Here is a 10405-nt window from a genome sequence, read left to right on the forward strand (position 1 = left end):
CTTATCTGTTCTATATCCATTTTGTCAGCTCTCCTGCCTCACATGATCTTCTCTCTTTAATTGTTCCTCTTGCCTTTTGCTTTCTTGGGGTCATTTTAAAAGGCAGCTTTCTTTGCATATTTTTAGTATTCCTTTTTTCTTTGATTTCAACCTGCTTTAATGTCACTATGTGTTGCTGAAGAAAGATAATGTAAGCATCATGCAGTTTCCAATTCCACAGAAAAGTTTTCTGTTTTTCTTTTTCCATTTCTCCGTCCCTTGATCAATATCTTCATTTTACATCAAATTCATGTGTTCAATCCCCATATGGCCTATTCACTTAAGAGTTGGACCCAGTGATCCTTGTGGATCCCTTCCAACCCAGAATATTCTGAGATTTTTTCTCTTTTCTTAAACTAGCATGACCTTTGTCCCTTTAATTCTTTGCTATTTCTGAATTTCCTCTAAAACATCCTGCTCCATTTCCATGTCCTCTGCCAAGCATTTTCTGCCAAAGAAACTCTCAGGCTTTTTGAAGGATGGAAAAAAAGTCATTGCTTTCACTCAGGAACCTTTCCCTTTGCTTGACCTGGCGGTCTCCTCTCTTTTTCTTATTTTGCCTTTGTCTTTCCTCTCACCGTAAAGCATTCCTTGTAAGTTCTTTCTTTTACATGCATTACTCCTTGTTCTCTGGAACATTTTTGATAGTAATTTTTTCATCCTGAATAAACCCTCACTTTTATGTCCTCTTCTTTGGATTTTTTTAACTTCCACTGCTTTTAGAGCTCTCACTATCATGCCTTTATTTTATTTTAATTAACAGTTATCTTACACCTGATAGTGTCAACTGATAACCAGTATTTTTGCCTTGATTTGACTATATTTCATTGCATATGACTAATGTCCTCCTAATGTAAAAACAAAATTCTGCCACTGTTTCTAAATACATGTACTGTCTTTGCTCTTGCAGATGTTTGAAAAGAATATATTTAACCCTTTTCTGTGGAAATGAGCATTTAAATTCTGCTTGTTGTTTAGATAGATAACACTGTTTCAAACTTTCTCCCATAGTAACTGCAGAAAGAAAATATAAATTCAGAATGATACTCTGGTAGGATCATTTGAGTTATGCCTTAGACTCATGCAAATAAAAATATTAATGACATTTCAACTCAGGGAAGTCAGAATGCATATATATCTAACACTGACAGATACCTTTTCATTGTGAAAAAAACACCTTTTTTCAATTAACCTATCTTTTGCATACAAATAAATGGAATTGGAAATGTCAGTGAGGCAAAGCAGGATAGAAATGGAAATCCAAATGCTTCCAATGGAAAACCTGATTGTGTAAACCATACATATAAAGGAGACCTATGAATAATACATATATATGAAGGGTTTGCAGGATTCAGTCCTGTTATTTGAACTTAATTTGAGCAATCTCTGCTCAGGCATTGGAATTTGTATAGTGAGAAAGGAATGCAGGTTTCTGGCACAAGAAAACATTCTGAGGTGGTAAAGGTCACAGTGAGAATCATCCTAAGAATTTTAATGGATATTATAGTGAGAGATACGTTATTTAAGAAAAAAAGCTACATAGAAATAGAGATATGTAAATAATGGAAGATTAGAAGAAATATGTGTCCTAAGTGTTGAACATAAATGAATCAACAGGAAGTAAACCTAGCAGCTCATTTTTGAAAGTGAGAATGTGAATCTGTCTGAAGAAGAGAATTTGTGAGTGCTCTTGTGGCTGTATCAAGACCAGCGCATAAGTGACTACTCCATTTCTCTTTTCCTCTTCTTTCAGTTGTTAACTGCTTGCTGTTTTCTTCTACTTCCATGCCGCTTTGGAATTCCTCTAGAAACATTGAATACACAGAACATTAGCAATGTATCCTGGCTTTTTTTTGTTATATCCAAAGAATAAATGGGAACACTATCCAGAAAGATTAGATTCTTGAGATTTGTGAAGATGAACCTCAATTTGCTATTTTGCTTTTGTTGTGGTAACACATTTTATCCTAATACAGGAATACAAGAATTTTGAATGTTGCATGCAAATATATGCACATACTTTCAAAAATATGTCTTTAGTTCCATTATTTCCAGGTTTATGAGCAGAAATAGATTTGAAACATATTTATAAATTATCATCTGAGTTTATTTTAAATTTTTTTGAATTTAAAATTGAATTTTTAGAAGAAATACTTGTGCCAAAGTTGTGGAGTGGTTGTTGTTGCAACTGGTCTGTTTGAAAATAAGTTTGAAAGAAGATTTGTTTGCCTATAGATCTTGTCACACTGTTTAGTGGTAAGCAGGAGGGTTAGTAGCCACAGGTCTGTGAAGCAGCAAAACAGCTTCTGTAGTTTGTGTAGAGAAACAAGACCTCACAGAACAGTTCCAATGGAATCATCCTGATAGGCCACTGTGTAGTCTACAATAAAAGCACACAAACTAAACAAAAATACTTAAACGAGCTAAAATCAAAAAAGCAGGCTAAGCTTGACCAAACTTTCAGTTGGAAACTTTATCTTAGACTATCTGTCAACAGAACCAGTGCAGTTTGTTTTAGGTAATTTGATTTCTAATAGGAATAACACCCTCAATGGGAAATACTGTGGCTATGAAGCCATGCTGTTTGTTCTGAATACTCCTTTTAAAACATTACCTATGTTTAGTTAAAGAATATCCAGACAAAGTTAATTTTTATAAGCAGAAGAGATAATAGTGAAAAAAGCAATAAAAGATTTGAGGATGATATTTACTTTCTGTTCAACTTATCTCCTGTTCTAGAGAGAGAATTTAGGGTTAATAAATGCTGTGAACTTGTTAATAAGATTTCTGCACTCCTAAGCATGTCATTCTCAATGTTTTTTTATAACTAATTTAAGTGTTAGGTAGTAGACTAGGAGACTGAAGGAATGTTTACTGCCTCAGAACAGCTAGGTAGAAAAAGGAGGGGAAGAAGGAGGAGGGCAGGGCAAGTTCTGCATAGGTGGAATGATGCACACCCTGCCTCTGGAGCATCTGCTCCAATCCCAAATTGGCTGCCAAGACACACAGCTCATGAAAGGGCTCTGTCTGGGCACGTGGGCCCCTCTGGAACAGTAAAGCACAGGCAGGTGTCTGGGAGAAGACTCTGGAGTCTAGAGCAGATAGAAAGGAGTAGCACAGGTGTAACACTGATGCAACCCACTGCCTTGGATTTATAAGCTGCTGAGACTATGCTGGGTCTAAAGCTATGGCTGTACATATATCATTATCTCTTCTTTCTCCTTCTCTTTCTTTCTCTAACTTCCTCTTCTCCAAATGTGGATAATTTAAATTTGGATGGATTAATGTTTGCTAAGTCAATGCTTTGTGAGGTGCCTTAATTTGACTGTTGTTTTAAATTTGCCAAGTACCTTTTTCTACTTGAATGTTCTAAAGTTTGCAAGTAAAAGTTTCTTATTCAACCTCCTGCAAATTTTGCTGTTTCCCCTGTGCATCCTCAGAGTAAATCTAGCTCTAAATTCCTCTTTAAAAAGTCACTGGACAGGCTTAGGTCTTAACAGGTAGTTACATCCTTTGCCTTTCAAAGAGTTTAAAATCCAGCTGCAACTGTTCCACATCTGTATCTTTATCAAGCTTCACTCTTCCAATAATTGCGCTTTGTCTTGGTAGGAATTGAAAGGGCAATCGAGAGGGATCATGAGAATCTTCTAATGACTAATTTGTAGCATTCATATGATACAGACTGTCTGCTCACTACTATGTTCTTAATTTATCTGACTTTGCATCTCCTGGGGTAAGAGAAGCCTTTTTTGTTGCAATGTTCTTGTTTTAAAAGTGGGGAGAATTTCTAACTATTTCTTTCTATTTACAAACCAGATACAAACTTACCAGAGCCTTGCTATATTTGTGGTTTGTATGAGAAAGTATCCTGTTTTCCTAAAGAATCAGTGGGTCAGATTCTTTTAAAGCACAATCCAGGAATTGTGGATGCTCTTCAGGCATTAGAAATGAACAGAACATATTTAAATCTGAGAAAAGAGAAACATTAAGTCCAAGTGCCAAAAGCCAAAGGAGATCTTATTTTGTACTCTAGAAGCAGCAGTATTTATTTGCTTTTTAAATTATTCTAGTTGCTAAACATATCTACCTCAGTTTCCTTCTTTGAAAAGTACCTTTTGAATTTGGAAAAGTGAGACTTATCTATCCTTTACTATCTGTTGCTTGAGTAGTGTAGATTTGAAGACAATAAAAATAATTTCTAAGACAGATTTGAGATATTTTGATTAAGAGAAAAGGCTCATATCCCCTTGAAGAACCTCTCTTGGTCCTGTTCTGTGTATTTCACTAAACTGCCCTAGTGATGCAGTGAACTCCTGTACAAGTATCTGACACAGAAAAGCAGCATGCATTGCAACTTGCTTTGATTTTCTGAAACATTATGTCATCATGAATTATGGGGGTTGACTTCCTAACATCTGCAAAGCATTTGAAGTTTACCAGATGGAAGGATAATAAAAATACTTTGCATTTATATTGTTCTGTATTAAAGCTCTAGTTGGCACACATTTCTAATGGTGTTGATTAATATAACAATATAAAGTTACTGCAGAGTAAACTCACAACCATAATGTTTCTGGTGAAGTTATAGTGGAATGGCTGCTTCCCTGATGAAAGCATTGGCAAAATCCTCACATTCTCTCCTCTTTATCTGGTTTGAACCGAGTTTGAATAGAGTGTGCAATAGAAGGAGGTTATTTTGCTCTATGTATTCGACAGATATTTGATGTAGCAACCTACTTATGAAACAAAAGGCAAGAAGGCAGTTCCAGCTTCCTGTTTGACTTTTCTGTCCAAATTAATTTTCTAATGTATAACTGTCTGTATCTTGCTTTTCTCTTCTGCTTGTAGCAAGAAAAGGTGTGAGTTGTAATCCTATGCCTACAAAACAGAACTTACCAATCATGGGAAAATGCTATTTTTTAACAGGAAGAAAAAGTATGTATGTGATAGTATTTCTACCCAGAATGGACATTTTGGAAGTAAAAGTATACTGCATTGGGACAGTTTACTGCCTGTTTTAGATGGCAGATGCAGAGATGGGCTTGAGTTACTTAAAAATATGGTTACTTAAATGTTCTAGAGGAGAGGAAATACAAATTCATTCAGTGGCCCTCTGTAAAAAGAGCTGACCCAGAAATTTGGATACAAATGTTCCTTTGCAGTGTTAGAAATCTGTTGTCTGTCCTTGATCTTGGGGCCACCTGTGAGTCAGTGGTTTTAGGAATTAAACGACTGTCTGTTAGCAAAACAGAGTGTAGACCTCATGTGTGGATGAATGAAAGCTCTCTATCATTACTGTCAGAAACAATCAATGGTTACTGCACTGGTTTTGGAGTATTTTGTATCAGTCTCCATTATCTTATTTCACACATTCGGCAATACTGTTACAATCAGGGGAAGCAAGTTAACAAGGATTTTTAATGTGCTTCTCTAAAAAAAGTAATGCCTATGCTATGGTGTCTGTCCCCTGGGGAAAAAAAAAATAAATTCATTCATTGGCCAGTTCTCATCAAACACAGTGCTTCTGCTGAATGTTTCAGGGTAATTATTGACTTTAGGAAGGACAGAGATCCAAATTAATGTCCTTAGGCGGTCAGTAGGTTCATAATATTTGAACTATTCCTGATGTCTGTTCTGCCCAATAGCTGTTTTGAGGGCACAAGGAACAGTGGATTGACAGACGGTAAGAAACACAGCCCAATATAAAAACTGAAAGTAAATTTATATTTGAAATTAGTCTTCAATGAATAGAGTGGATGAAGCAGTTTGATCCAGCAAAAGCAGCAGCATGGACATGGTGCCATTGTATGCTACTTCAGCATAGATAATAGGATTGTGATGCAGAACTAAACTGTAGTGGTGCACAGTTACAAACTACAGCACAAACTGTATGCAGAAAACCGAACAAAATAACAATTTCTATCCACTTAGATGGCTCATTTAGTGAGTTCAGGTCATGTCTTCTAGAATATACAGAAATAGAGAGCCTGTGAGAGTCTATTGCTGACTGGAAGATGAGATGGGACATGGCATTTCCCTTTAGTTCAGAGAGCAACCAAGAAGGTGAGCATGCAGGACTAGCTCAAGCTAAGCTTTTGGGAGGTTGAAGGGGATGCCAATGCCATCAAGCAGTGGTTTTGGTTAGTCATGTACACTTTTTCTTCTGTGTTTGCTGCATCCTCCACATTTCTTTCAGTCTTTCACTGTTTCTCACAAACTCTTCTTTTTCAATTTCTCTGTGTCCTTTGATCTTTTCCTGGTTCTTCTCTTCTGTCATTCCTTTTCCCTCCCTTTTTCTTTGTTTTTAGCTCCTTTTAATGAAATCCATAGTTGTTTTGTTGCATGCTGCTTTCATCTGTAAAAATGACATTAAACAAGATATAAACTGGTCATTCTGACTGAGCCCTTAACTAAGCTGTCCAGGCTACCATATGGTATTGTTTTCCTCGTACATTGCTCCTGAGTGCTGCCTAGACCATGAGCTGCAGTAGTATCTTTTGTCTTAGATGTTCTGACATGCTTTCTAGAAAACATTGTGCTTCTGGGAAAAAAAAAAAAATAAAAGGGGAAATTTACTTCCATTGTATTCTAAAGTCCCACATGGACTGTATGATTTTCCAGTGGTGGTTCATGCTTTCACATAACTGAAGAAGCTTTCCATGTTTAGTCACAGAAAAAAACCAAAACAACAAAAACAACAACCACAGGAAAAAAACAAAAACAAAAACCCCAAAAAACAAACAAACAAACAAACAAAAAAAACCCACAACCACAGGTCAGAATGATCCAGCTGTATCTGGCTACACATATCTTTTCCAGTGAAGCAAAACATGCCTTTTATTTGAAAAAAAATTTTAAATTTCTTCGGTTGCTCCTGGTCTCTTCTATTTTATTCACGAGTGTTCAGCAGGAAAAAGATGCCTTCTTAAGACTCAAATTTGGTTTCATAGAGAGACCATTTATGTTTTTAACATCCATATCCATTTATTAAGTGGTTCTATCAATTTCATGTGTTTTCTCCTATCCAAGCTGTCCCAGCAGGTTTTTTGTTGTTTGTTTCTGTGGGTTTTTTCACCCCCTTTTCAGAGTTGAAAAACTAATTTATTCCAAGTGATAACCATTTATTTGTCAAACTTTGTTTCATTTAAACTAATATGGAGCCATGTCTTTTCAAGCCGATTGTATATAGTAACCAGTGTAATTAGAGTTAAGCACTCACTTGAAAGAAAAGGAAAAGACAAAGACCTGTCAGCTCTGGCATATTTTCCAATGTCTCTGCATCTGTTTAAATTGAGATTTGTGTCTTTGAGTTTCACCTGTCTCCACCCCTTGTACAGTTACGTGCCCACATCTGCTATCAGCATTTTCTTGTGAAATGCTCCTCAGCTTTTTATTCACCATTGCGGTTGTAAATTTTATAATGAACAGGTATTCTGCAGCACTTCTAAATCAGCTTTTGGAACCAGACAAGTGCCAGTGAAGCACTGCATGGAGTAGGCAATAGAGTGGAAGAAAGAAGTTACAAGACACAGTTCACTGAGTTAAGGATTCTTGTGTAACTTCTAGTCTCTCCAAGTGTATGCTGCTTCAGCCTGTATCACAATAAGCCTGGGATCTGTAACTGTGAGCATTGTGAATGATCGTGATTTTATTTGAGAAGTCAGCTCATTCAGTTGCAGCCACACACTCATGACATTCTGTGCCATCTTAGCTGCAGGAGGCAGCTATATTATGAAATGCTGATCCATACGCCTAGACAAAGTACTCACAGGTTTCACCTTACCACTTGCACACTTTATTTCATAGTTCTGCATTCTTGAGGAGCAGATCTGTGTCTTACCTAGATTCTCCTCTGGTTCTCCTGGGCATATCTTCAGAGGACTCATCTGAAGTATTGTAGAATTGCTTCTACTTACTGAGGTGGAGAGACAACAAACATCTCTCTCTCTGAACATGCTGAATTCCTCTGTTTAGGGCTAGACTGTATTAATCATCATGGGGGATGTATTGGTTCTCCATCTGTTTGAAGGAAAAGCAAGTCTCTGTCACTTATCCGAGCTTAAAATTCACCATCATATGTAAGCACAAACTGAAGACATAAGTAAAGAGGAAAAAGCAGCTTTGCAAAGCAGATGGTCTGAACTTGAAGTAGAAGACAGAAGATACCTCTTAATCAACCCCTTGATACTGTGGTGCCATACCAAAGACACATTTAGTGCTGTATATGCAGTCGTTTGCCAGCTCACTCCCTGCCACTGAAAAAAAAATGAAGACATAATCCTGAACACATGGAAACTTACGCCCCAGTCTGACAGAGAAGACAAGCAAAATGCAAAGCAGTTCGAGACAATAATCCCAAGTTCTCAAATGCCTAGCAAGAATCTTTTCAGAGGTATTTATTGTACCTTTTGTGTTAAAGAGAGTCAAATAATGTAAATTCCTGCGATAATAACAACTGTTTCTTCTCTAACTGGCTTAACAGGTATGTGATAATGACAGAGAAACTGATGGCCATCCCTAAAACCTGCTCTGACAAAAGACCCCTGGGACCTTTCCAAAGTTATGCTAATTCCATTGTTTGCAACTGGTGTTTGGAAGGTGAGAAGTATCCTAAGGGTAAAGAAATGTGGGGTTTTTCTTTTATAGGGTCGTTTGAAAACAACTTGAGAACTAAAACACTAGGGTCAGGTTGATGTAATATTAGCATGCTATTTTACTGAAGGGAAGACAGTGAACTGCAAGGGTTCAATTACTGTTCTTCTGTCCACTGCAGAAGAAGAAACTGAATTGTTTACTTTTTATTTTCCACGAATCTTTTCTTGGCTGCTGCGGAGTGTCCCAGCAGGAGAGGTCTTGCTGCAGGCTGAGACTGCAAGCGAGATGCATACATTGGGGGTGCATACACTTCACACCTTGTGTCCAAAGCTAAATGAAGCTTACATTTTACTGCAATTCTTACAGTCTTCCCTTCTACATCATTTGGCTACAAATTCTCTCCAATGCTAGGGATTTCCTTTTACCTTCATCATAAACTAGGGATATGAGAGAAAGCTAATAAGAAGCAATAAATAATAAGATGCAATAAATAACTGTGAGTACTTTGTGGGCATTATGTGCAGTTAATGAAGTTTTGCTGTTTGGGCATTTTTATGTATTTAATCTCAGTGTTACAATAACTGAAACAAACTGTAAATGTGGTAATGGTCAGGGAATGGGATTCTTATTTCTTCCTCTCTCTGCATCAGCTGAATGTGGGGTTGTTCCATTTTAAAGGATTCAAAGTTAGATGGGCTCCTTAACCTCTCCAAAGGAGGTATGGGTCTATTAAAAGGGAAAAAAAGGGTCCTGATAAGCTAGCTTAGAGACAAAAGGAATGCCATCAGTATTAGCCTCAGCGATAAGATTTGATAAGATTTTGAAATTTGATGATATATTCATGTTTATTAGAGTTCCAATTAAGGAATAAAAGGGAAGACTCTATTTAGAAAGGAAAGAAAAAATAGGTGAGATATGAAACCAAAAATGCCTTCATAAGCCAAACACTGACACAAGTGTCACATCAGTCATCATCACAGTCCTCTATGGCTTTGTAATCAGGTACATCTGAGCCACAAGTTGGCAGCCCTCCAGGGTACACAGCATGAGCAGAGATGCTGCAGTTAACTTTGATTAATGTCAGTCGTTCAGCATTTCTGCAAGCAAACATCTTCATTATTCAGTGGCAGCATTATCCTCAGCACTGAATATTTCTTGGGAAGACTTTTCTGAATATCAGCCTGAAACTTTTGCTCTACTCAGAAGGTTTAAATTCTTTCTTTCATCCCCCTCATCTATCTTATGATCTTAATTTCTTACCTTTGTGTTGTGGTTTAGGAATGGTACTCCCTGATTCACTTCTCCTATTGAGACTTTCCAAACCAAACTGCCACTGGCTTGCTCACCCTGCTGGGGAGAGTGGCCAGAGAGAAGAATTGGGAGCACACAAGCTCCCAATGTGGGTTGAGACAAGAATATAAACAGTGACAGCAACAGTATTAATAACAAAAGTATACAAAAAGAGAGAATGATTCCCATGCAAGAATGCTTACTGCAGGGCCCGGCCTGACCTGCCTGCAGCCACATTTTTCCCAACCAGAAAGGAAGGTCCTTCTTGGCAGCAATAGACAGTCCCATTTCCCTGCCCCTGGCAGTGACATAAGGTGATAACAGATAGCAGAGTGTATTGCCCATGCCCCTTTCCTACTGATCTGGTCCAGAACCTCGATAGTTTGCCATCTCCCTTGATTTTTTTTTTTTTTTAATATGTTTTGCTGAATTGCTCATTAAAGCTAAAGGCTGATAGCACTTACTGGAATAGGTGTGGAAA

The sequence above is a fragment of the Cinclus cinclus genome, chromosome Z (assembly GCF_963662255.1).
Source record: "Cinclus cinclus chromosome Z, bCinCin1.1, whole genome shotgun sequence".
Taxonomy (NCBI): Eukaryota; Metazoa; Chordata; class Aves; order Passeriformes; family Cinclidae; genus Cinclus; species Cinclus cinclus.